The following is a 27,058-nucleotide window of genomic DNA, read 5'->3' as shown; positions in this document are numbered from 1 at the left end:
TGTCTCAGTGTGGGGCTCGAACCCACGACCCTGCGATTAAGAGTCTCACACTCTACCGACTGAGCTAGCCGGCTGCCTCTGTTAATACCTGCCAGGTAGCACGTCACACAGTACTCGTTTGGGTTGGGTGGTCCCATACAGAATCTCTCCATGCTGCCTAATGTTTTCCTAACGTCACACTCGTCACGTACTTCACTTTTATTTCATAATCATTTCTGAGAGGTAAAGGAATTGCATGACAACATGCAGAGCTAGTGGCGTCAAAATTAACACACATACTTGATGTGACTCAAAAGCCGAACGAGTTACTTTCCGAAGTTGTTTTAGATGTGCAAGTGCCAGTCAAAACTCGCGGCCACGCCACCCTGCCGACCATTTCGCTAGTTAACACCGGTCTTGTTGTGTGTGTTTCAAACTCAAGAGCGACTCCAAGCAAAAAATTGTCAACAGCAACATTCAGACGGTTTCGTACTGCTCAATTGCTACATCAAAACAGTATGTTTCTTTTTCAGAATTGGAAAAACACGAGCGTGACAGAATTCGAGTCTGTAATCTTCAGATCCGAAGTCCGACGCCTGATCCATTAGGCCACACGGTCACTGACGACCAACTATACCTTGTATACGACTCATCTCGAAACGCTCACACTCTGAGGAATTGTGTTTTCGTTCTGCAAAGCCGCTGCCCCTTGCTCTTTCCCACCCATTCGTTACATTCAACCTCTTACGAGACCGATCAAATATAGACTGGGAAACAAGACCACACACTTTGTGCATTCGGAATCGAAGGCAGGGCGTCCCTCGCCGCATTTGCTACGATGGCCATTTGCTACTTCTGCAGAAGCGGCGGCGACGACGACGACGACGACGACGACGAGGACGACGACGACGACGACCGCGAGAGGCTCTGAGATATGTGAGAAATACATGTATAAAATCTAATTCAGACTGCCTCGTCCCACCTTATGCTGTACCGCTTTGGCAAATGCATTATCTGCGCCATTCGCCTTAATCACATCTGAGAGTAATTCTTAATAAAACGCCTGTCGCTAATTGTTCGTCATCAAAGCAATGTTTGCTATACGGCCACGACGCGCAACTGATTTCCAAAATTCCTCTACCTACTCTGAGGATGGAACTTACCACCCATGGTTTACTACACCAGAGCTATACCACTGAGCTAAAGAGGCGCGGCCTAGCGGTACTCTTGCTTACTTCGGCCTTACGGTCGCCTGCATCATCAGACTTCAGCTGACAACACTTCATATTACTGGCTAATATTTGCAGCTATGGCGACCCATTACTGCTTGGCTACACATCTGACACGTAACCGATGTGCTCTCCAAACAACAACACTTGCATTTCAGAACATGTCTTTCACACATGTCTACAAAATCACCTTCACCTTCAAATACAGTTTCCTTGCGACTGACAGAGACGTAGGCAAAGTTTAAAGTTGCTATTTACATTACATCACGTTAATCAGAAAAACGGTAATTTACATCTGCAGCGGAACAAAATTCCGTTTGTCTCAGTGTGGGGCTCGAACCCACGACCCTGCGATTAAGAGTCTCACACTCTACCGACTGATCTAGCCGGCTGCCTCTGTTAATACCTGCCAGGTAGCACGTCACACAGTACTCGTTTGGGTTGGGTGGTCCCATACAGAATCTCTCCATGCTGCCTAATGCTTTCCTCACGTCACACTCGTCACGTACTTCACTTTTATTTCATAATCATTTCTTAGAGGTAAAGGAATTGCATGACAACATGCAGAGCTAGTGGCGTCAAAATTATCACACACACTTGATGTGACTCAAAAGCCGAACGAGTTACTTTCCGACGTTGTTTTGGATGTGCAAGTGCCAGTCAAAACTCGCGGTGACGCCACCCTGCCGACCGTTTCGCTAGTTAACACCGGTCTTGTTGTGTGTGTTTCAAGCTCGAGAGCAACTCCAAGCAAAAAATTGTCAACAGCAACATTCAGACGGTTTCGTACTGCTCAATTGCTACATCAAAACGGTATGTTTCTTTTTCAGAATTGGAAAAACACGAGCGTGACAGGATTCGAGTCTGTAATCTTCAGATCCGAAGTCCGACGCCTGATCCATTAGGCCACATGGTCACTGACGACCAACTATAACTTGTATACGACTCATCTCGAAACGCTCACACTCTGAGGAATTGTGTTTTCGTTCTGCACAGCCGCTGCCCCTTGCTCTTTCCCACCCATTCGTTACATTCAACCTCTTACGAGACCGACCAAATATAGACCGGGAAACAAGACCACACACTTTGTGCATTCGGAATCGAAGGCAGGGCGTCCCTCGCCGCATTTGCTACGATGGCCATTTGCTACGTCTGCAGAAGCGGCGGCGGCGGCGGCGGCGGCTGCGGCGACGACGACGACGACGACGACCGCGAGAGGCTCTGAGATATGTGAGAAATACATGTATAAAATGTAATTCAGACTGCCTCGTACAACCTTATGCTGTACCGCTTTGGCAAATGCTTTATCTGCGCCATTCGCCTTAATCACATCTGAGAGTAATTCTTAATAAAACGCCTGTCGCTAATTGTTCGTCATCAAAGCAATGTTTGCTATACGGCCACGACGCGCAACTGATTTCCAAAATTCCTCTACCTACTCTGAGGATGGAACTTACCACCCCTGGTTTACTACACCAGAGCTCTACCACTGAGCTAAAGAGGCGCGGCCTAGCGGTACTCTTGCATACTTCGGCCTTACGGTCGCCTGCATCATCAGACTTCAGCTGACAACACTTCATATTTGCTTCTAATATTTGCAGCTATGGCGACCCATTACTGCTTGGCTACACATCTGACACGTATCCGATGTGCTCTCCAAACAACAACACTTGCATTTCAGAACATGTCTTTCACACATGTCTACAAAATCACCTTCACCTTCAATTACAGTTTCCTTGCTACTGACAGAGACGTAGGCAAAGTTTAAAGTTGCTATTTACACTACATCACGTTAATCAGAAAAACGGTAATTTACATCTGCAGCGGAAAAAAATTCCGTCTGGCTCAGTGTGGGGCTCGAACCCACGACCCTGCGATTAAGAGTCTCGCGCTCTATCTACTGAGCTAGCCGGCTGCCGCAGTTAATACCTGCCAGGTAGAACGCCTCACAGTACTCGTTTGGGTTGGGTGGTCCCATACAGAATCTGTCCATGCTGCCTAATGTTTTCCTAACGTCACACTCGTCACGTACTTCACTTTTATTTCATAATCATTTCTGAGAGGTAAATGAATTGCATGATAACATGCAGAGCTAGTGGCGTCAAAATTAACACACATACTTGATGTGACTCAAAAGCCGAACGAGTTACTTTCCGACGTTGTTTTAGATGTGCAAGTGCCAGTCAAAACTCGCGGTGACGGCACCCTGCCGACCATTTCGATAGTTAACATCGGTCTTGTTGTGTGTGTTTCAAGCTCAAGAGCAACTCCAAGCAAAAAATTGTCAACAGCAACATTCAGACGGTTTCGTACTGCTCAATTGCTACATCAAAACGGTATGTCTCTTTTTCAGAATTGGAAAAACACGAGCGTGACAGGATTCGAGCCTGTAATCTTCATATCCGAAGTCCGGCGCCTGATCCATTAGGCCACACGGTCACTGACGACCAACTATAACTTGTATACGACTCATCTCGAAACGCTCACACTCTGAGGAATTGTGTTTTCGTTCTGCACAGCCGCTGCCCCTTGCTCTTTCCCACCCATTCGTTACATTCAACCTCTTACGAGACCGACCAAATATAGACTGGGAAACAACACCACACACTTTATGCATTCGGAATCGAAGGCAGGGCGACCCTCGCCGCATTTCCTACGATGGCCATTTGCTACTTCTGCAGAAGCGGCGACGACGACGACGACGACGACGACGACGACGACGACGACGACCGCGAGAGGCTCTGAGATATGTGAGAAATACATGTATAAAATCTAATTCAGACTGCCTCGTCCCACCTTATGCTGTACCGCTTTGGCAAATGCTTTATCAGCGCCATTCGCCTTAATCACATCTGAGAGTAATTCTTAATAAAACGCCTGTCGCTAATTGTTCGTCATCACAGATACTGTTTGCTATACGGCCACGACGCGAAACTGATTTCCAAAATTCTTCTTCCTCCTCTGAGGATGGAACTCACGAAGCCTGGTTTACTACAGCAGTGCTCTACCACTGTGCTAAAGAGGCGCGGCCTAGCGGTACTCTTGCCAACTTCGGCCTTACGGTCGCCTGCCTCATCAGACTTCAGCTGACAACACTTCATATTAGCTTCTAATATTGGCAGCTATTGCGACCCATTACTGCTTGGCTACACATCTGACACGTAACCGATGTGCTCTCCAAACAACAACACTTGCATTTCAGAACATGTCTTTCACACATGTCTACAAAATCACCTTCACCTTCAAATACAGTTTCCTTGCGACTGACAGAGACGTAGGCAAAGTTTAAAGTTGCTATTTACATTACATCACGTTAATCAGAAAAACGGTAATTTACATCTGCAGCGGAACAAAATTCCGTTTGTCTCAGTGTGGGGCTCGAACCCACGACCCTGGGAATAAGAGTCTCACGCTCTACCGACTGAGCTAGCCGGCTGCCTCGGATAATACCTGGCACGTAGCACGTTACACAGTACTCGATTGGGTTGGGTGGTCCCATACAGAATCTCTCCATGCTGCCTAATGTTTTCCTAACGTCACACTCGACACGTACTTCACTTTTATTTCATAATCATTTCTGAGAGGTAAAGGAATTGCATGACAACATGCAGAGCTAGTGGCGTCAAAATTAACACACATACTTGATGTGACTCAAAAGCCGAAAGAGTTACCTTCCGACGTTGTTTTAGATGTGCAAGTGCCAGTCAAAACTCGCGGTGACGGCACCCTGCCGACCATTTCGCTAGTTAACACCGGTCTTGTTGTGTGTGTTTCAAGCTCAAGAGCAACTCCAAGCAAAAAATTGTCAACAGCAACATTCAGACGGTTTTGTACTGCTCAATTGCTGCATCAAAACGGTATGTTTCTTTTTCAGAATTGGAAAAACACGAGCGTGACAGGATTCGAGCCTGTAATCTTCAGATCCGAAGTCCGGCGACTGATCCATTAGGCCACACGGTCACTGACGACCAACTATAACTTGTATACGACTCATCGCGAAACGCTCACACTCTGAGGAATTGTGTTTTCGTTCTGCACAGCCGCTGCCCTTTGCTCTTTCCCACCCATTCGTTACATTCAACCTCTTACGAGACCGACCAAATATAGACTGAGAAACAAGATCACACACTTTGTGCATTCGCAATCGAAGGCAGGGCGTCCCTCGCCGCATTTCCTACGATGGCCATTTGCTACTTCTGCAGAAGCGGTGGCGGCGACGACGACGACGACGACGACGACGACGACGACGACGACGACCGCGAGAGGCTCTGAGATATGTGAGAAATACATGTATAAAATGTAATTCAGACTGCCTCGTCCCACCTTATGCTGTACCGCTTTGGCAAATGCTTTATCTGCGCCATTCGCCTTAATCACATCTGAGAGTAATTCTTAATAAAACGCCTGTCGCTAATTGTTCGTCATCAAAGCAATGTTTGCTATACTGCCACGACGCGCAACTGATTTCCAAAATTCGTCTACCTACTCTGAGGATGGAACTTACGACCCCTGGTTTACTACACCAGAGCTCTACCACTGAGCTAAAGAGGCGCGGCCTAGCGATACTTTTGCGTACTTCGGCCTTACGGTCGCCTGCTTCATCAGACTTCAGCTGACAACACTTCATATTAGCTACTAATATTTGCAGCTATGGCGACCCATTACTGCTTGGCTACACATCTGACACGTAACCGATGTGCTCTCCAAACAACAACACTTGCATTTCAGAACATGTCTTTCACACATGTCTACAAAATCACCTTCACCTTCAAATACAGTTTCCTTGCGACTGACAGAGACGTAGGCAAAGTTTAAAGTTGCTATTTACATTACATCACGTTAATCAGAAAAACTTTAATTTACATCTGCAGCGGAACAAAATTCCGTTTGTCTCAGTGTGGGGCTCGAACCCACGACCCTGGGATTAAGAGTCTCACGCTCTACCGACTGAGCTAGCCGGCTGCCTCGGATAATACCTGCCACGTAGCACGTCACACAGTACTCGATTGGGTTGGGTGGTCCCATACAGAATCTCTCCATGCTGCCTAATGTTTTCCTAACGTCACACTCGTCACGTATTTCACTTTTATTTCATAATCATTTATGAGAGGTAAAGGAATTGCATGACAACATGCAGAGCTAGTGGCGTCAAAATTAACACTCATACCTGATGTGACTCAAAAGCCGAACGAGTTACTTTCCGACGTTGTTTTAGATGAGCAAGTGCCAGGCAAAACTCGCGGTGACGGCACCCTGCCGACCATTTCGCTAGTTAACACCGGTCTTGTTGTGTGTGTTTCAAGCTCAAGAGCAACTCCAAGCAAAAAATTGTCAACAGCAACATTCAGACGGTTTTGTACTGCTCAATTGCTACATCAAAACGGTATGTTTCTTTTTCAGAATTGGAAAATCACGAGCGTGACAGGATTCGAGCCTGTAATCTTCTGATCCGAAGTCCGGCGACTGATCCATTAGGCCACACGGTCACTGACGACCAACTATAACTTGTATACGACTCATCTCGAAACGCTCACACTCTGAGGAATTGTGTTTTCGTTCTGCACATCCGTTGCCCCTTGCTGTTTTTCACCCATTCGTTACATTCAACCTCTTACGAGACCGATCAAATATAGACTGGGAAACAAGACCACACACTTTGTGCATTCGCAATCGAAGGCAGGGTGTCCCTCGCCGCATTTGCTACGATGGCCATTTGCTACTTCTGCAGAAGCGGCGGCGGCGACGACGACGACGACGACGACGACGACGACGACGACCGCGAGAGGCTCTGAGATATGTGAGAAATACATGTATAAAATGTAATTCAGACTGCCTTGTCCCACCTTATGCTGTACCGCTTTGGCAAATGCTTTATCTGCGCCATTCGCCTTAATCACATCTGAGAGTAGTTCTTAATAAAACGCCTGTCGCTAATTGTTCGTCATCACAGATACTGTTTGCTATACGGCCACGACGCGAAACTGATTTCCAAAATTCGTCTTCCTCCTCTGAGGATGGAACTTAGGACCCCAGGTTTACTACACCAGTGCTCTACCACTGAGCTCAAGAGGCGCGGCCTAGCGGTACTCTTGCGTACTTCGGCCTTACGGTCGTCTGCATCATCAGACTTCAGCTGACAACACTTCATATTTGCTTCTAATATTTGCAGCTATGGCGACCCATTACTGCTTGGGTACACATCTGACACGTAACCGATGTGCTCTCCAAACAACAACACTTGCATTTCAGAACATGTCTTTCACACATGTCTACAAAATCACCTTCACCTTCAAATACAGTTTCCTTGCGACTAATAGAGACGTAGGCAAAGTTTAAAGAGTTCTATTTACATTACATCACGTTAATCAGAAAAACGGTAATTTACATCTGCAGCGGAACAAAATTCCGTTTGGCTCAGTGTGGGGCTCGAACCCACGACCCTGGGATTAAGAGTCTCGCGCTCTACCTACTGAGCCAGCCGGCTGCCGCGGTTAATACCTGCCAGGTAGAACGCCACACAGTACTCGTTTGGGTTGGGTGGTCCCATACAGAATCTGTCCATTCTGCCTAATGTTTTCCTAACGTCACACTCGTCACGTACTTCACTTTTATTTCATAATCATTTCTGAGAGGTAAAGGAATTGCATGATAACATGCAGAGCTAGTGGCGTCAAAATTAACACACATACTTGATGTGACTCAAAAGCCGAACGAGTTACTTTCCGACGTTGTTTTAGATGTGCAAGTGCCAGTCAAAACTCGCGATGACCGCACCCTGCCGACCATTTCGCTAGTTAACACCGGTCTTGTTGTGTGTGTTTCAAGCTCAAGAGCAACTCCAAGCAAAAAATTGTCAACAGCAACATTCAGACGGTTTCGTACTGCTCAATTGCTACATCAAAACGGTATGTCTCTTTTTCAGAATTGGAAAAACACGAGCGTGACAGGATTCGAGCCTGTAATCTTCTGATCCGAAGTCCGGCGCCTGATCCATTACGCCACACGGTCACTGACGACCAACTATAACTTGTATACGACTCATCTCGAAACGCTCACACTCTGAGGAATTGTGTTTTCGTTCTGCACAGCCGCTGCCCCTTGCTCTTTCCCACCCATTCGTTACATTCAACCTCTTACGAGACCGACCAAATATAGACTGGGAAACAACACCACACACTTTATGCATTCGGAATCGAAGGCAGGGCGACCCTCGCCGCATTTCCTACGATGGCCATTTGCTACTTCTGCAGAAGCGGCGGCGGCGACGACGACGACGACGACGACGACGACGACGACCGCGAGAGGCTCTGAGATATGTGAGAAATACATGTATAAAATGTAATTCAGACTGCCTTGTCCCACCTTATGCTGTACCGCTTTGGCAAATGCTTTATCTGCGCCATTCGCCTTAATCACATCTGAGAGTAGTTCTTAATAAAACGCCTGTCGCTAATTGTTCGTCATCACAGATACTGTTTGCAATACGGCCACGACGCGAAACTGATTTGTAAAATTCGTCTTCCTCCTCTGAGGATGGAACTTACGACAACTGGTTTACTACACCAGTGCTCTACCACTGAGCTAAAGAGGCGCGGCCTAGCGGTACTGTTGCGTACTTCGGCCTTACGGTCGTCTGCATCATCAGACTTCAGCTGACAACACTTCATTTTTCCTTCTAATATTTGCAGCTATGGCGACCCATTACTGCTTGGCTACACATCTGACACGTAACCGATGTGCTCTCCAAACAACAACACTTGCATTTCAGAACATGTCTTTCACACATGTCTACAAAATCACCTTCACCTTCAATTACAGTTTCCTTGCTACTGACAGAGACGTAGGCAAAGTTTAAAGTTGCTATTTACATTACATCACGTTAATCAGAAAAACGGTAATTTACATCTGCAGCGGAACAAAATTCCGTTTGGCTCAGTGTGGGGCTCGAACCCACGACCCTTGGATTAAGAGTCTCGCGCTCTACCTACTGAGCTAGCCGGCTGCCGCGGTTAATACCTGCCAAGTAGAACGCCACACAGTACTCGTTTGGGTTGGGTGGTCCCATACAGAATCTGTCCATGCTGCCTAATGTTTTCCTAACATCACACTCGTCACGTACTTCACTTTTATTTCATAATCATTTCTGAGAGGTAAAGGAAATGCATGACTACATGCAGAGCTAGTGGCGTCAAAATTAACACACCTACTTAATGTGACTCAAAAGCCGAACGAGTTACTTTCCGACGTTGATTTAGACGTGCAAGTGCCAGTCAAAACTCGCGGTGACGGCACCCTGCCGACCATTTCGCTATTTAACACAAGCCTTGTTGTGAGTGTTTCAAGCTCAAGAGCATCTCCAAGCAAAAAATAGTCAACAGCAACATTCAGACGGTTTCGTACTGCTCAATTGCTACATCAAAACGGTATGTTTCTTTTTCAGATTTGGAAAAACACGAGCGTGACAAGATTCGAGAGTGTAATCTTCAGATCCGAAGTCCGGCGCCTGATCCATTAGGCCACACGGTCACTGACGACCAACTATAACTTGTATACGACTCATCTCGAAACGCTCACACTCTGAGGAATTGTGTTTTCGTTCTGCACAGCCGCTGCCCCTTGCTCTTTCCCACCCATTCGTTACATTCAACCTCTTACGAGACCGACCAAATATAGACTGGGAAACAACACCACACACTTTATGCATTCGGAATCGAAGGCAGGGCGACCCTCGCCGCATTTCCTACGATGGCCATTTGCTACTTCTGCAGAAGCGGCGGCGACGACGACGACGACGACGACGACGACGACGACGACGACGACGACCGCGAGAGGCTCTGAGATATGTGAGAAATACATGTATAAAATGTAATTCAGACTGCCTTGTCCCACCTTATGCTGTACCGCTTTGGCAAATGCTTTATCTGCGCCATTCGCCTTAATCACATCTGAGAGTAGTTCTTAATAAAACGCCTGTCGCTAATTGTTCGTCATCACAGATACTGTTTGCTATACGGCCACGACGCGAAACTGATTTCCAAAATTCGTCTCCCTCCTCTGAGGATGGAACTTAGGACCCCAGGTTTACTACACCAGTGCTCTACCACTGAGCTAAAGAGGCGCGGCCTAGCGGTACTCTTGCGTACTTCGGCCTTACGGTCGTCTGCATCATCAGACTTCAGCTGACAACACTTCATATTTGCTTCTAATATTTGCAGCTATGGCGACCCATTACTGCTTGGCTACACATCTGACACGTAACCGATGTGCTCTCCAAACAACAACACTTGCATTTCAGAACATGTCTTTCACACATGTCTACAAAATCACCTTCACCTTCAAATACAGTTTCCTTGCGACTAATAGAGACGTAGGCAAAGTTTAAAGAGTTCTATTTACATTACATCACGTTAATCAGAAAAACGGTAATTTACATCTGCAGCGGAACAAAATTCCGTTTGGCTCAGTGTGGGGCTCGAACCCACGACCCTGGGATTATGAGTCTCGCGCTCTACCTACTGAGCCAGCCGGCTGCCGCGGTTAATACCTGCCAGGTAGAACGCCACACAGTACTCGTTTGGGTTGGGTGGTCCCATACAGAATCTGTCCATTCTGCCTAATGTTTTCCTAACGTCACACTCGTCACGTACTTCACTTTTATTTCATAATCATTTCTGAGAGGTAAAGGAATTGCATGATAACATGCAGAGCTAGTGGCGTCAAAATTAACACACCTACTTAATGTGACTCAAAAGCCGAACGAGTTACTTTCCGACGTTGATTTAGACGTGCAAGTGCCAGTCAAAACTCGCGGTGACGGCACCCTGCCGACCATTTCGCTATTTAACACAAGCCTTGTTGTGAGTGTTTCAAGCTCAAGAGCATCTCCAAGCAAAAAATAGTCAACAGCAACATTCAGACGGTTTCGTACTGCTCAATTGCTACATCAAAACGGTATGTTTCTTTTTCAGATTTGGAAAAACACGAGCGTGACAGGATTCGAGAGAGTAATCTTCAGATCCGAAGTCCGGCGCCTGATCCATTAGGCCACACGGTCACTGACGACCAACTATAACTTGTATACGACTCATCTCAAAACGCTCACACACTCAGGAATTGTGTTTTCGTTCTGCACAGCCGCTGCCCCTTGCTCTTTCCCACCCATTCGTTACATTCAACCTCTTACGAGACCGACCAAATATAGACTGGGAAACAACACCACACACTTTGTGCATTCGTAATCTAAGGCAGGGCGACCCTCGCCGCATTTCCTACGATGGCCATTTGCTACTTCTGCAGAAGCGGCGGCGGCGGCGACGACGACGACGACGACGACGACGACGACGACGACCGCGAGAGGCTCTGAGATATGTGAGAAATACATGTATAAAATGTAATTCAGACTGCCTTGTCCCACCTTATGCTGTACCGCTTTGGCAAATGCTTTATCTGCGCCATTCGCCTTAATCACATCTGAGAGTAGTTCTTAATAAAACGCCTGTCGCTAATTGTTCGTCATCACAGATACTGTTTGCTATACGGCCACGACGCGAAACTGATTTCCAAAATTCGTCTTCCTCCTCTGAGGATGGAACTTAGGACCCCAGGTTTACTACACCAGTGCTCTACCACTGAGCTAAAGAGGCGCGGCCTAGCGGTACTCTTGCGTACTTCGGCCTTACGGTCGTCTGCATCATCAGACTTCAGCTGACAACACTTCATATTTGCTTCTAATATTTGCAGCTATGGCGACCCATTACTGCTTGGCTACACATCTGACACGTAACCGATGTGCTCTCCAAACAACAACACTTGCATTTCAGAACATGTCTTTCACACATGTCTACAAAATCACCTTCACCTTCAAATACAGTTTCCTTGCGACTAATAGAGACGTAAGCAATGTTTAAAGTTGGTATTTACATTACATCACGTTAATCAGAAAAACGGTAATTTACATCTGCAGCGGAACAAAATTCCGTTTGGCTCAGTGTGGGGCTCGAACCCACGACCCTGGGATTAAGAGTCTCGTGCTCTACCTACTGAGCTATCCGGCTGCCGCGGTTAATACCTGCCAGGTAGAACGCCACACAGTACTCGTTTGGGTTGGGTGGTCCCATACAGAATCTCTCCATGCTGCCTAATGTTTTCCTAACGTCACACTCGTCACGTACTTCACTTTTATTTCATAATCATTTCTGAGAGGTAAAGGAATTGCATGATAACATGCAGAGCTAGTGGCGTCAAAATTAACACACATACTTGATGTGACTCAAAAGCCGAACGAGTTACTTTCCGACGTTGTTTTAGATGTGCAAGTGCCAGTCAAAACTCGCGGTGACGGCACCCTGCCGACCATTTCGCTAGTTAACACCGGTCTTGTTGTGTGTGTTTCAAGCTCAAGAGAAACTCCAAGCAAAAAATTGTCAACAGCAACATTCAGACGGTTTCGTACTGCTCAATTGCTACATCAAAACGGTATGTTTCTTTTTCAGAATTGGAAAAACACGAGCGTGACAGGATTCGAGCCTGTAATCTTCAGATCCGAAGTCCGGCGCCTGATTCATTAGGCCACACGGTCACTGACGACCAACTATAACTTGTATACGACTCATCTCGATACGCTCACACTCTGAGGAATTGTTTTTCGTTCTGCACAGCCGCTGCCCCTTGCTCTTTCCCACCCATTCGTTACATTCAACCTCTTACGAGACCGACCAAATATAGACTGGGAAACAAGACCACACACTTTGGGCATTCGTAATCTAAGGCAGGGCGACCCTCGCCGCATTTCCTACGATGGCCATTTGCTACTTCTGCAGAAGCGGCGGCGGCGGCGGCGGCGGCGGCGGCGGCGGCGGCGACGACGACGACGACGACGACGACGACGACGACCGCGAGAGGCTCTGAGATATGTGAGAAATACATCTATAAAATGTAATTCAGACTGCCTCGTCCCACCTTATGCTGTACCGCTTTGGCAAATGCTTTATCTGCGCCATTCGCCTTAATCACATCTGAGAGTAGTTCTTAATAAAACGCCTGTCGCTAATTGTTCGTCATCACAGATACTGTTTGCTATACGGCCACGACGCGAAACTGATTTCCAAAATTCGTCTTCCTCCTCTGAGGATGGAACTTACGATCCCTGGTTTACTACACCAGTGCTCTACCACTTTTTTTTTTTTTTCATAGTACAAAATTTATTTTTTTAAATACAAATGAGATTCAATTACAAAATAGTACACAAGAAAACAACTTATTGGGAAAAGTCTTACAAAGCTTCACCTTTGTGGTGCAGAACATAACAATTAAGCTCAAATTTTACACTTCAAATGGAAAATAAAAATATTACAAAAAAAGAAAAGAAAAAATCTGTCTGTGCATAAAATAACCTCCCATCTTTTTGGTTACTTTCATGGAAATGCGATGACAAAGCCACAAAACTGAAGTTGTACTAAGGCACTTATGCAAATAACATGTACAGAAATATGTCAATGAATACTTAAAGAAAATGGTGTTTCTACACACACTAATTATTAAGCTCAACAAAAATATAATCACAGCCTACAATGCTTATTTCACAAACTACTAACTACATTTTTTTTTTTTGAGAATGCATAAAAGAAAACAAGGCAGTCATGCGCAAAAAGTTGCCAATAAAGTGAACTAAAAAGGGCCATCTTGCTCGCCGCGGTCACATTGCTAGGCGGGCGGCCAGGAACGGGCGGTCGTCATTGCATTGGACATCACCAGCCACCAATCGTTGGAGCGCCCGGGGCCGCTGCACACAGTCAGAGACTGTTTCTGTTACCATAGGGGAATCGTGGAAAGATCACATCTACAAGTTAATGTCTTCTCACACCCGGCACACCCCAGCTGGGTGGTGGGTCCATGAACGACGAACCCAAATAGTTCGCAAAAAGGTTCCGGTAATCCTGTCTGTTCGTTAAGACCAGAAACTCGTCGATCATATAGTACCATAAATCGAGGACGTCTTTGTCTCCATCGCGGTATATGTAGTGTATCGCCATTCCTCGTACCCAATTAACCGCATTCATCCGGGTCATAGGGAAATAGACAGCGTCGGGATGAAAGAGTTCTTGGGGTAAAATCGAAACGTAGGGGCGGCGGAGCAGGAAAGCCAGGATCTGGCGGATCAGTTTCCAGCACTCACGCGCGGGGCCACAGTTCAGTCTATGTTCGTCCGTGTCTAACGTCGTGCAACGGGGGCACACAGGGTCGTCAATTAGGTGAATGGCATGCAGCCGTTGTCGGGTTGGAAGTTTCTCGTTAACGACCACATACCACGTCGACCGCACGAAAGTAAACAGGAACGGCGCGTGGATGGCTCGCCATACTCGTGGCCAGTCGACCGTAGGGTGGCGCCGTACAATGTCGTTATCCGGAGTCCAGTGCTGGAGAGCACTATAACAAGTCTTCGCTGTCGGATTCCGTGTCTCCGATATAACCCGCAACACATACCTATGCTCTACGAAAAACGTTCTAATGTGTGACAGCGAGGGCGATAAATGTCCAACTGGTACCGGTGGGTACAGCGTACGTGGGGCCACTTCTTCAATCAGTAGGCCTGGGAGACTGGCTGTTGGTGAAAGCCAGAGTCGCCTCATGGAACGGAGATACAGTGCCAGCGCTCTGTGCTTGACGTGAGTGAGTCCAACACCGCCTTTGTCGAAGGGTAAAGTAAGCGTAACAAAACGGATCTTGAAAACAGCACCATCGTTCACCATGTGTCCAAACACTGCCTGTATCCTGGAAGCCATCGTGTCCGTTATCGGCAGTACATGGGCGTAATGGTTAAGGTGAGAAGCCATGTACACATTGACGTATTGGGCGCGTTGCAAAATGTTCAATGATCTGAATTTATTGAGACGAGCCTCTAAACGGAGTCGTCGTAAGACCATACGATACGTAAAGGCCGCCGTGCGTTGTATTTGTCGATGGAGTGATATCCCTAAACACTTGAGCATCGGGACCTTTGTCAGAGGTACGGCCAGACCTGCAGGCATTCCTCGTCCTACCTCCATGTAGCGTGATTTCCGAAGGTTGAGCACACTGCCTGCCACCGCCCCATACTGGTGGAGCCAGGAAAACGCCGTGTGTATTTCGTCACCAGACCGTGCTAAGAACATCACATCGTCGGCGTATGCACCACATCGAAAGGTTACGGAACGGAGGGTAAGTCCTTCTAAGCGTCGCCGTAGTCCGTGAAGAGCTGGTTCGAGGGCAACGGCGAAGAGCATGGCAGAAAGAGGACAACCCTGCCGGACTGACCTGTTGACACGGACGGGGGCGGACCGACAGCCGTTGATCATAATCCTCGTGACAGCCCCATGGATCAATCGAAGCACAACAGACGTCGTCAGACGCGGGACACTGATGTGTTCCATAACAGCACGCAGGAAACCATGGTTAACGCGATCGAAAGCATGGTCGAAGTCCAGCGCAACAAGAGCGCCTTGGAGGCGGCAAGTTTGCATGAGCGCCACCACGTCTCTATAGGTGCTTAAAGTCGTAAACACATTAGTGTCGCCCCCGAGGCAGGTTTGATCAGTGTGAATGGCCGCCATTACCGTAGGTTTGAGCCTCTCACGGAGCATGCGTGTCAACAGCTTATAGTCAGTGTTTAGCATTGTCAACGGGCGAAAATCAAGAGGGCGACGGCCTCCGCCGGGTTTGGGCACAGGGATCAAGAGACCCTCAGTAAAGTCAGATGGTACCTGAAAATCGGCGTCCAGGAGTTCACTGTACATCCTGACCCACATTGGGCCCATGAGATCAAAGAACCGCTTGTAAAATTCAAGAGGGAGGCCGTCAGGGCCAGGCGTTTTGTTGGGAGAGCCACGCAACAGAGCCTCTCGCAGTTCTTCCAAAGTCACCGCCGACAAGAGCGTAGCATCATCTTGTAGGTTCCGAGAGACTGGTAGGTCAGATAGGACTTCCCTGACCCCTACATTCATGTGGGACTCCCTCTCGTAAAGAAGTTTATATGACTGTGTGAACGCTCGGACGATATCCATTTGTGCGTCAACGCGTCGCCCGTCCTCCGTCTCGACCTCGGTAATGAGCTGCCTCTTGCGTCTTCGGCGTTCTTGAATGATATGGTGGAGGGAAGGTCGTTCACCACGAACATCATCAGTCGTCCTCGCTCGCACCCGCACACCCGCAAGACCTACGGCGTTGATACGAAGCAATTGTGCCTTGACGCGTTGTACTGCTGATTGTCGCTCTGGCGACGGCGGTTGTACAGCCAGTTCGCGGAGCGCAGTATAGTAAAAATCAGTAGTCGCAGTATACCAGCGCGCTCGGTCGCGTCCATAGCTGACTAATGTTCGGCACAGTGCGGGTTTTGCACACCGTAACCACCATTGAAGTACAGAACGGTAGGCGGGTAAACGCCGGTGGCAATTGCTCCATGTGGACTCGACTGCGCGTCTGCAATTTATCTCATCAAGAAGGGCCACATTGAGTCGCCACGGACCCCTACTTCGGCGGACGCGCTGGCGGGGAAGGGTGAGAGTACACACATATGCGAGGTGATCCGTGAACGCTGTCGGCCACATCTCAGCGTCGACAACGGCCGATCGTAGGCCGCGGGTGACGTAGACTCGATCCAAACGGCTCGCGGAGTGACTAGTAAAGTAGGTGTGTGCTCGACGGTCGCCGTGTTGGATGATCCAGGTGTCCAACAAGGCCAAGTCCTGTACAAGTGCCTGGAGTGCCGGGCAGGTGGTATAGTGTGGCTCCTGGTCGGATGGGCGGAGCACACAATTAAAATCGCCGCCTACTACCAAGTGGTCGGTATTGCCCTGGAAGAGCGTGGCTATATCTTCGGCAAAAAAGGTGCGCCGTTCTCTCCTTTTGCCGGTGCCTGAAGGAGCATATAAGTTCACCAGACGTACTGTACCAATCGTGAGTGCGACCCCCCGGGCCGACGGTAAATAGGAGACATCAGTGGCCGTTATCCCTTCCCGCAGTAGAATCGCCGTACCTCCGCCGCCCACATCTGCAGGCATAGTGTAGGCGTCATATCCGTAGGCATCGAGACAGAGTCCTGATCGGACTTCTTGAAGGAAAACAACGTCCAGATCCGCAGCGCGTAACGTATCCTTCAGCATACGGGTCTTGACATCAGATGTAATGCCATTGACGTTGATCGTGGCGAGGCGGTATGCCTGGTCCATCAAGTCTCGGGAGGTGACCATGGTATGACAGGAGGGCAGTAGTCGTGACGTGGAGCGCCGGTCTTGCGAAGTGCTAGGCAGCGACGAGAGGTGCTCATGCCGTTCTAGGCGTCTGTCGCCGGCCGCGTAGACGCTGCCATCGGCATCGGTGCATCGTCTTGGTTCTGAAACGCATCCTGCAACTCCATCTCCTGCGCCCAGTCGCCCAGGGACGTTGACACCACTGGATCTCGAGAGGCAGACGGAGGCAAGGGTGCATCCCCGGTGTCGGAGCTGCGGTGATCTCCCGCATCCCCATGTGGTCCAGACCCAACGGTAGTGGGAGAAGACGTCGAACCGTGAGAGACGGTAGGGTCGCCTGTGTCGGCGGGGTGGAGCGGTTGAGGCACCTCGTCATCCAGCGGTGTCGCCTCGGGCTGTTCTACGTCGTCGGTTGTCTTGCGCCGCTTCTTATGACGCTTGGGTGATTTCTGCTTACGCTGGCGCGCCTCTGTTTCCGACGTAGGGCAAGGGGAGGACGCTACATCCTGTGCTTCAACTTCCATCGCACCGTCGGCGAGCCGTTGTGACGGTGCGCCGTGGTCCGACGAAAGGACATCAGTAGCATCAGCACTGAAAGACGCTTGGGGCTCCGTGGAAGCTACTGCAGGGTCCTCCAAAGCTCGCACCAATACAGTGGGGTCGTCATATACAGCTGGCGTCTCCCGTCTCGCCGCCGCAACATACGTAATCGGAAGAGAGGTCGGTATCGACGGACGAATTTGGTCGGTCGAGGGTGTCTGCGCGAGACGGCGTTGCAGGCATTCGGTACGCATGTGTCCCGTCTGGCCACAACCGGAGCAGGTTCTCGGCTGACCGTCGTAAATAATTATTGCTCTGCAACCAGCGATCGTGAGATACGAAGGAATATGGCGATGCAGGTCAATACGGACTTGTCGCACCCCGTTAAGGACAGGGTAGGTGTCGAAGGTCTTCCATTTTTCGGCCGTGTGGCCGAGAACTGTTCCATAGGGTCGAAGAGCAAGGGTGACCAAATCCGCTGGAACTTCAAAAGGGAGCTCAAACACGCGCACATTTTGGATTCCCAATCCAGCGCGTTCAAGCGTCACCACACCCACGTTTCCGTCTGAGTGGCAGAACCGATAACCTGCCGTCGAGCGTCTGAGAAGTTTGTCACATGCTTCGTCGTCAGTGAACTTAAGATATACGACGCTGGAGACAATAGATAAGTGGATACCGATCAGCTCGTTAGGATCAACATGTACCACATCGCGTAAAAAACGCTCTACTTCGTGGGCCTTGGGTCTAGAGTACGTAGTGTCGAACTGCAGCTTGATCGTGGCTTTCCGATACGAAAGAGCCATCGTGTGTCAGGAACGTGACGGCAATACGTAACACTAGCGCGCCGGCGCGGTAAACAACAACACACCCGGAAACGCGACACGGAGCGGCCGGGACGTACCGCACCGCTCCACAGCCAAAGGCCGACTATCACTGGGCTAAAGAGGCGCGGCCTAGCGGTACTCTTGCGTACTTCGGCCTTACGGTCGTCTGCATCATCAGACTTCAGCTGACAACACTTCATATTAGCTTCTAATATTTGCAGCTATGGCGACCCATTACTGCTTGGCTACACATCTGACACGTAACCGATGTGCTCTCCAAACAACAACACTTGCATTTCAGAACATGTCTTTCACACATGTCTACAAAATCACCTTCACCTTCAAATACAGTTTCCTTGCTACTGTTTAAAGTTGCTATTTACATTACATCACGTTAATCAGAAAAACGGTAATTTACATCTGCAGCGGAACAAAATTCCGTTTGTCTCAGTGTGGGGCTCGAACCCACGACCCTGGGATTATGAGTCTCGCGCTCTACCTACCGAGCTAGCCGGCTGCCTCGGTTAACACCTGCCAGGTAGAACGCCACACAGTACTCGTTTGGGTTGGGTGGTCCCATACAGAATCTCTCCATGCTGCCTACTGTTTTCCTAACGTCACACTCGTCACGTACTTCACTTTTATTTCATAATCATTTCTGAGAGGTAAAGGAATTGCATGACAACATGCAGAGCTAGTGGCGTCAAAATTAACACACATACTTGATGTGACTCAAAAGCCGAACGAGTTACTTTCCGACGTTGTTTTAGATGTGCAAGTGCCAGTCAAAACTCGCGGTGACGGCACCCTGCCGACCATTTCGATAGCTAACACCGGTCTTGTTGTGTGTGTTTCAAGCTCAAGAGCAACTCCAAGCAAAAAATTGTCAACAGCAACATTCAGACGCTTTCGTACTGCTCAATGGCTACATCAAAACGGTATGTTTCTTTTTCAGAATTGGAAAAACACGAGCGTGACAGGACTCGAGCCAGTAATCTTCAGATCCGAAGTCCGACACCTGATCCATTAGGCCACACGGTCACTGACGACCAACTACAACTTGTATACGACTCATCTCGAAACGCTCACACTCTGAGGAATTGTGTTTTCGTTCTGCACAGCCGCTGCCCCTTGCTCTTTCCCACCCATTCGTTACATTCAACCTCTTACGAGACCGACCAAATTAAGACTGGGAAACAAGACCACACACTTTATGCATTCGGAATCGAAGGCAGGGCGTCCCTCGCCGCATTTCCTACGATGGCCATTTGCTACTTTTGCAGAAGCGGCGACGACGACGACGACGACGACGACGACGACGACGACCGCGAGAGGCTCTGAGATATGTGAGAAATACATCTATAAAATGTAATTCAGACTGCCTCGTCCCACCTTATGCTGTACCGCTTTGGCAAATGCTTTATCTGCGCCATTCGCCTTAATCACATCTGAGAGTAGTTCTTAATAAAACGCCTGTCGCTAATTGTTCGTCATCACAGATACTGTTTGCTATACGGCCACGACGCGAAACTGATTTCCAAAATTCGTCTTCCTCCTCTGAGGATGGAACTTACGAGCCCTGGTTTACTACACCAGTGCTCTACCACTGGGCTAAAGAGGCGCGGCCTAGCGTTACTCTTGCGTACTTCGGCCTTACGGTCGTCTGCATCATCAGACTTCAGCTGACAACACTTCATATTAGCTTCTAATATTTGCAGCTATGGCGACCCATTACTGCTTGGCTACACATCTGACACGTAACCGATGTGCTCTCCAAACAACAACACTTGCATTTCAGAACATGTCTTTCACACATGTCTACAAAATCACCTTCACCTTCAAATACAGTTTCCTTGCTACTGACAGAGACGTAGGCAAAGTTTAAAGTTGCTATTTACATTACATCACGTTAATCAGAAAAACGGTAATTTACATCTGCAGCGGAACAAAATTCCGTTTGGCTCAGTGTGGGGCTCGAACCCACGACCCTGGGATTAAGAGTCTCGCGCTCTACCTACTTTTTTTTTTTTTTTTTTTTTTTTTTTTTTTTTTTTTTTTTTTTTTTAGTGCCTCCTTCCTCCCCTTCAGCCCTTCAGCCCCGCCTTGCGCTCGCCATAAATCGCCTTCGTCGGCGTCGGCTTCATCTGCCATGATTTCTGAATTACTTATTCTTCTGAACTATTCCGATTTCCAAACCAAAGATACTTCTAAACCTATTGCATAGTCCCGCAATGGTGACAAAGTAGAATATTTTTTTTTTTTTTAATAGAAAATGAAAAAGGAACTCTGGTCCGCTAGAAAAACAGAAGAAAATAAAATAGTCCTTGTCGTAACACTGTTCAGTATACGTCACTGTGACATTTGAAGAAGAAAAGAGAAAAAACAAAGCAATGTAGAATGAAGGAAAGAAAAAAATACTTCTTTCATCGAAGAACGACTTCTAAAAAATTCGCATATCGTTTCCTGTAATGTCTCGTCTGTGAAAGTATGTGAAACTGTAATGCCAGGTAAAGACAGAACGCCGCCTCACTCTTGGGTTCTTGCGTCTGTAAATAATGAACATAATGACCCTTCAACCAATTGACAGAGTTCCGTTTGGTGTTCGGGTACGGCACTGAATCCGGATACAGGAAATCTTCAGGTTTAATACAAAGCTGGGAAGTCCTCATAATCGTAGCCAGTTTTCGGCGAATGCATGGCCAAACTGCTTGGACAGTGGTGCACAGAAAACGATGTTCATCAGTATCAGGCAAGTTGCACGTTAGGCACAAAGGTGAGTCAGCCAAATGTAGAGCATGAAGTCGTGAATTGGTACTTATTTTACGGTTCACGACCCTGTACCAAGAGGCTTTCACTGACGTTGGTAAATCACGGCTATGTATGTTTTTCCATATCACTGGCCAGCGATGATTGGGGTATTTGTGTTCGATGTTGTTCCTGTTCTTGGTTGCCAGTAGTTTATTATAAACTAACTTCACCACGGAAAGCTCATTTTCTGGGAGAGTTGACCGTACGTAACTGAACTCAATGAAAAAGCTCTTAAAGTGAGTCAGCGCAGGCGGAATATGTTGAACAGAGACAGGAGGCTGCAGGCAGGCCGGCGCTATTTCGGTTAACAAGTGAGCCGTTAGACTGTTCGGTAACGACCTCCACCGTTTGTAGGTGGTGCATACGTACAAAGCTCGTGACTTGGAACGAACATCTGTTAAATTTAAGCCTCCATCGGTCGTGGAGAGAGTGAGCGTATCGTACTTGACTTTAAAAATGTGTCCACGTGTGACAAAATGTCCTAGAGCGGACATCATACGCTTCGCTGTCTCCTGTGGCATGGGCAGTACTTGTGCAACGTAGTTAATCTTTGAGGTGAGGTAGACATTAGCGAAGGTGACTTTCTGCAGTTCATCAAGGCTTCTTAGGTAGTGGGTCTGCATGCAAGCACGCATACTTGCCAGGAGATTCCTATAGTTCACCGCAATTGTGTGCTGTATGTTGCTTCTGTACTCAATACCAAGGCATTTCATTTTAGAAATTAGTTGCAACTGACCGTGATGGTGCAGCGAGATGCCGCGTCCTATGTTCATAATGCCAGATTTCCTGGCATTCAACTTCGCACCCGCAACAAGTTCGTAGTTTTTGACGATCTGAAGGGCTTCCTCGACTTCACCTTCGTCCATGACCAAAAATCCGACGTCATCCGCATATGCAGTACAAACAATCTTAATGCCGTGGATGGTTAATCCTTGTAGACGCTGTGTCAAGGTGACAAGCAAAGGCTCAATGGCAATGGCAAACAAGGCCATCGACATAGGGCATCCCTGTCGCACTGAATTAGTAATATTAATTGATGCGCTCAGCTGGCCATTCACCATGAGTCGAGTTACTCCTTTACGAAGGAGCTCATGTATAAGATTGATAAAACGTAGTGGAAATCCCATGGCATGCATCGTCCGGATGAGAAACTGATGGTTTACTCTGTCGAATGCCTTTGAAAAGTCAAGGGAAACTAGCGCACACCGTATCTTACACGCATCTGCAATGGCTATAACGTCCCTGTATTGAGACAAATTTTGGAAGATCGTCCTACCGACACCTACACTGGTCTGGTACTGACCAATGACAGTATTCATCAACATTTTCAATCTATTAGAAATAATACGTGCTAAAATTTTGTAGTCACTGTTCAGTAAAGTAAGCGGCCGAAAATCGTCAACAGAACTGCACATTGGGCGTTTAGGGATTAAAACCACGATGCCTTCCACGAGAGCCTGAGGAACATTAAAATCTGGCCGTAAAATTTCATTAAACATACTCAACAACTTGGGCTTTAATTTGTCGCAGAAAGTAAGATAAAATTCGGCAGTGAGACCGTCGGGTCCCGGCGATTTATTTTTCGGACTTCGTGATAGCGCAGAATCCAATTCGTCTTCATCAATTTCTCGCATGAGAGTTTCGACTTCAGCAGCACCCAAAGTCCTTTGCAAGTTATTGAGTAATTCATCGTGAGTTCCATCGTCGGTATGTGTCGTTGTCAGGAGACCTGCCAAGTGATTGTGAAGTGCGTTCCGTATGTCTTGTTGCCGCGTGAGCGCAACGCCTTCACTCAACTGAAGACGAGTTATTAATCTCCGCCGCCCCCTCTTATTTTCACGAATGACGTGAAACATGGATGTCATTTCGTCGTCTATCACATTCTGGGGCCTGGACCTTATTTGAAAGCCTTCTGCCTGCTGCCGCTGAAGTTTTAATAATTTTGCCTTAATTTTTTTAATCTGCATAAAATTTTCAGGTACAGTCACATCGGACTGGTAAAGCTCCCTGAGACAAGTAAAATAAAACTCAGACGTTTGCCGTTGCCACCAGGATTTGTCCCGAGCGTAGCGTTTAAACATTTTTGATAAAGTTGGTTTGGCATGTGTTATCCACCATTCAGTAACGAAGGCATACTGTGCAACCCGTCGTTCACATGCCTCCCATGTTTCGTTAAAGACACGGTGACAGTCAACATCGTTAAGGAGAGCATTGTTAAGTTTCCAGAAACCTCTGCCGCGAAATGTGCCTTGCTTGACCATGTTAACAGTACAAATATATGCGGCATGATCGGAAAAAATTGTGGGCCAAACTTCGGATTGGAGGACTTGAGTCTTCATACACGCCGATACATAGATTCTGTCTAGCCGGCTTGCAGAGTGGTTCGTGACATGAGTGAACCCAGGTGCCGCTCCGTGCGTATGCTCCCATGTGTCAATGAGGTTCATTTCTTGGACGATACGTTCTAGTTCTCCAGATTTGTTAAAATTAGGCGTCTGGTCTTTTGGACTTAAGACACAATTGAAGTCACCCGCAAAAATTATACGATCGTAGGTTCCCCTAAAAAGTGGGACTATGGCGCTTGTGAAGAACTCAGCCCTAGCACGCCTATTGCTACTGCCGGACGGGGCGTAAACATTGATTATGCGTGTCCGATGGAAAGTGACAGCGATCCCTCTATGATCAGGCAGTTTTTCTGCGTCGGTCGCTACAATCCCTTCTTTTAACAGAATCGCTGTCCCTAAATTCGCACCGCTCCCGGAATTGGAGAGAGTAGTATAACCAGTTATTCGGTCAAGTTCAATCGCAGCGACTTCTTGAAGTAACAGAATATCGATATCCGCTGCGTATACAAAATCTTGTAAATTACGGAGCCGCCAGTACGACTGTATCTTATTGATGTTTAACGTGGCAATTTTATAGGCTTGGGGCTCGTTCATGGGAGAAGGCACATACTATTAATTAAACAGTCTTAGAAGGATGGCTAACGAAATTGAGGCCAAGCGCGTCAGTCGGAGTTCCTGTAGTTCCCGGTACGGTTGGTGTATGCTGCTCTGTGGGGGGTGCCGAAGATTCCGTCTCAATGGTCCGCATGACAGCCGCATCATTGCTCGCATCCAATACTTCCATTTCCTGTGCCCAATTCCCAGTGAGAGTGGCCTCTGACAAAAGCGATCCTGCGTTTCCTTGAGCGTGGGTATCCGGCAAAACGACTCTACTCGAGGTATCACTATCTTCCACCCGTCGTGGATTCACAGGGGGAGACACTACAGGATCAATGTCCATTCGACCAGACGCAGGGAGACCAACTTCAGAGGGTTCAGAAGTGTTCTGACACATTTGGCTGCTTATTCGTTTCGCTTTGTCGCGGAGCTGTGGGGCGAGCTGATTGGCTCGTTGATGTGCAAGTCTCCGCTTCTTTTTGGAAGGCTTCCTGTTAGGGTTCGCAGTATCATCAACATCCGAAGTGGACTGTTGACTCTGGGGTTGATCCGCCGGGAACACAGCGTCTGCTTCATCCTCAGTACCAGTGGCATCAACCACTGGGGAGTCATCCGTCGTTACCTCCATCTCTGAGTGTGGTAGCGGCGGTGCCGCGTCAGCACTCGGTTCTTTGACGTTATCGGCCAAAACATCATTCAAACGAGGGGCATCTACAGGCGGGGTCGCGGGTGGAAGACCAGAAGCCGCGACAGCGTATGTCAGTGGCAGTGCCGTCGTCACAGGGGGGCTAGCGGCTTCACCGACAGGTATCTGCGTCACCCGTCTTTGTATACATTCAGAGCGCACGTGGCCGGGCGCACCACAGCCGGCACACGTTTTTGGCTGCCCATCATATATGACAATTCCGCGATGTCCACCTACGTAAATATATGAAGGTATGTGCTTCTGTATATCGATCTTAACCTGCCTGACGCCGTTAAGCACCGGAAATTTGTGGGCTTTGGACCAACGCTCCGCAAAATTGTTAATGACCCTCCCGTAAGGTGTCAATGCAGAATTTATTTGCGCGGCTGTTATTTCAAACGGGAGTTCGAAAATACGTGCCGTTCGGATGCCCAGTCCAGCATGCGTAATGCTGACGTCACTGACGGTACCATCGCTATGTTTAAACTTCAGTACACCTCCACTGGACTCCACAATTCTATCACACAGTTCAGAGGACGTTAATTTCACATAAACAACACTAGTCACGATAGAGAAATTTATCCATACAATGTCATCAAAAGTAATCTTAGCTGTTTCCTCTACCCATGCTTCAACTTCAAACGAATTTGGTTTCGAAAAGTTCCTATCAAAGGTAAACTTCAAGGTATCTTTCCTGTTAGTCGGATTCATAATTCCATATCAGATCCTACAGAACGGAACGAATACTAATAAGCAGACGCGGTAAGCACGCGACTCACCGCCTGACGTAAACACTTCCTGCCGCAGCGCGCTGGCCCTGGAGGTCCGCTCACCACCGCTGCCGCAGGCAGACTGCGCCCTACTGAGCTAGCCGGCTGCCGCGGTTAATACCTGCCAGGTAGAACGCCACACAGTACTCGTTTGGGTTGGGTGGTCCCATACAGAATCTCTCCATGCTGCCTAATGTTTTCCTAACGTCACACTCGTCACGTACTTCACTTTTATTTCATAATCATTTCTGAGAGGTAAAGGAATTGCATGATAACATGCAGAGCTAGTGGCGTCAAAATTAACACACATACTTGATGTGACTCAAAAGCCGAACGAGTTACTTTCCGACGTTGTTTTAGATGTGCAAGTGCCAGTCAAAACTCGCGGTGACGGCACCCTGCCGACCATTTCACTAGTTAACACCGGTCTTGTTGTGTGTGTTTCAAGCTCAAGAGAAACTCCAAGCAAAAAATTGTCAACAGCAACATTCAGACGGTTTCGTACTGCTCAATTGCTACATCAAAACGGTATGTTTCTTTTTCAGAATTGGAAAAACACGAGCGTGACATGATTCGAGCCTGTAATCTTCAGATCCGAAGTCCGACACCTGATCCATTAGGCCACATGGTCACTGACGACCAACTATAACTTGTGTACGACTCATCTCGAAACGCTCACACTCTGAGGAATTGTTTTTCGTTCTGCACAGCCGCTGCCCCTTGCTCTTTCCCACCCATTCGTTACATTCAACCTCTTACGAGACCGACCAAATTAAGACTGGGGAACAAGACCACACACTTTGTGCATTCGGAATCGAAGGCAGGGCGTCCATCGCCGCATTTCCTACGATGGCCATTTGCTACTTCTGCAGAAGCGGTGGCGGCGACGACGACGACGACGACGACCGCGAGAGGCTCTGAGATATGTGAGAAATACATCTATAAAATGTAATTCAGACTGCCTTCTCCCACCTTATGCTGTACCGCTTTGGCAAATGCTTTATCTGCGCCATTCGCCTTAATCACATCTGAGAGTAGTTCTTAATAAAACGCCTGTC

The 27,058-nt window shown here is 47.9% G+C and overlaps 3 non-coding genes across 3 annotated transcripts; all 3 read right to left on the bottom strand.

The window, feature by feature from the left end:
• Trnak-cuu (transfer RNA lysine (anticodon CUU)) lies at nucleotides 1-73 on the bottom strand. Its single transcript has one exon. It is a non-coding gene; the product is annotated as a tRNA-Lys (tRNA).
• Nucleotides 74-4,570: 4,497 nt separating this feature from the next.
• Trnak-cuu (transfer RNA lysine (anticodon CUU)) lies at nucleotides 4,571-4,643 on the bottom strand. Its single transcript has one exon. It is a non-coding gene; the product is annotated as a tRNA-Lys (tRNA).
• Nucleotides 4,644-6,096: 1,453 nt separating this feature from the next.
• Trnak-cuu (transfer RNA lysine (anticodon CUU)) lies at nucleotides 6,097-6,169 on the bottom strand. Its single transcript has one exon. It is a non-coding gene; the product is annotated as a tRNA-Lys (tRNA).
• Between the last annotated feature and the right edge of the window lie 20,889 nt (nucleotides 6,170-27,058).

Source organism: Schistocerca gregaria, chromosome 1 (genome assembly GCF_023897955.1).
Source record: "Schistocerca gregaria isolate iqSchGreg1 chromosome 1, iqSchGreg1.2, whole genome shotgun sequence".
NCBI classification, from domain to species: Eukaryota; Metazoa; Arthropoda; class Insecta; order Orthoptera; family Acrididae; genus Schistocerca; species Schistocerca gregaria.
The sequence above is the reverse complement of the archived record's forward strand: the minus strand, read 5'-3'. Positions and strand labels throughout refer to the sequence as shown.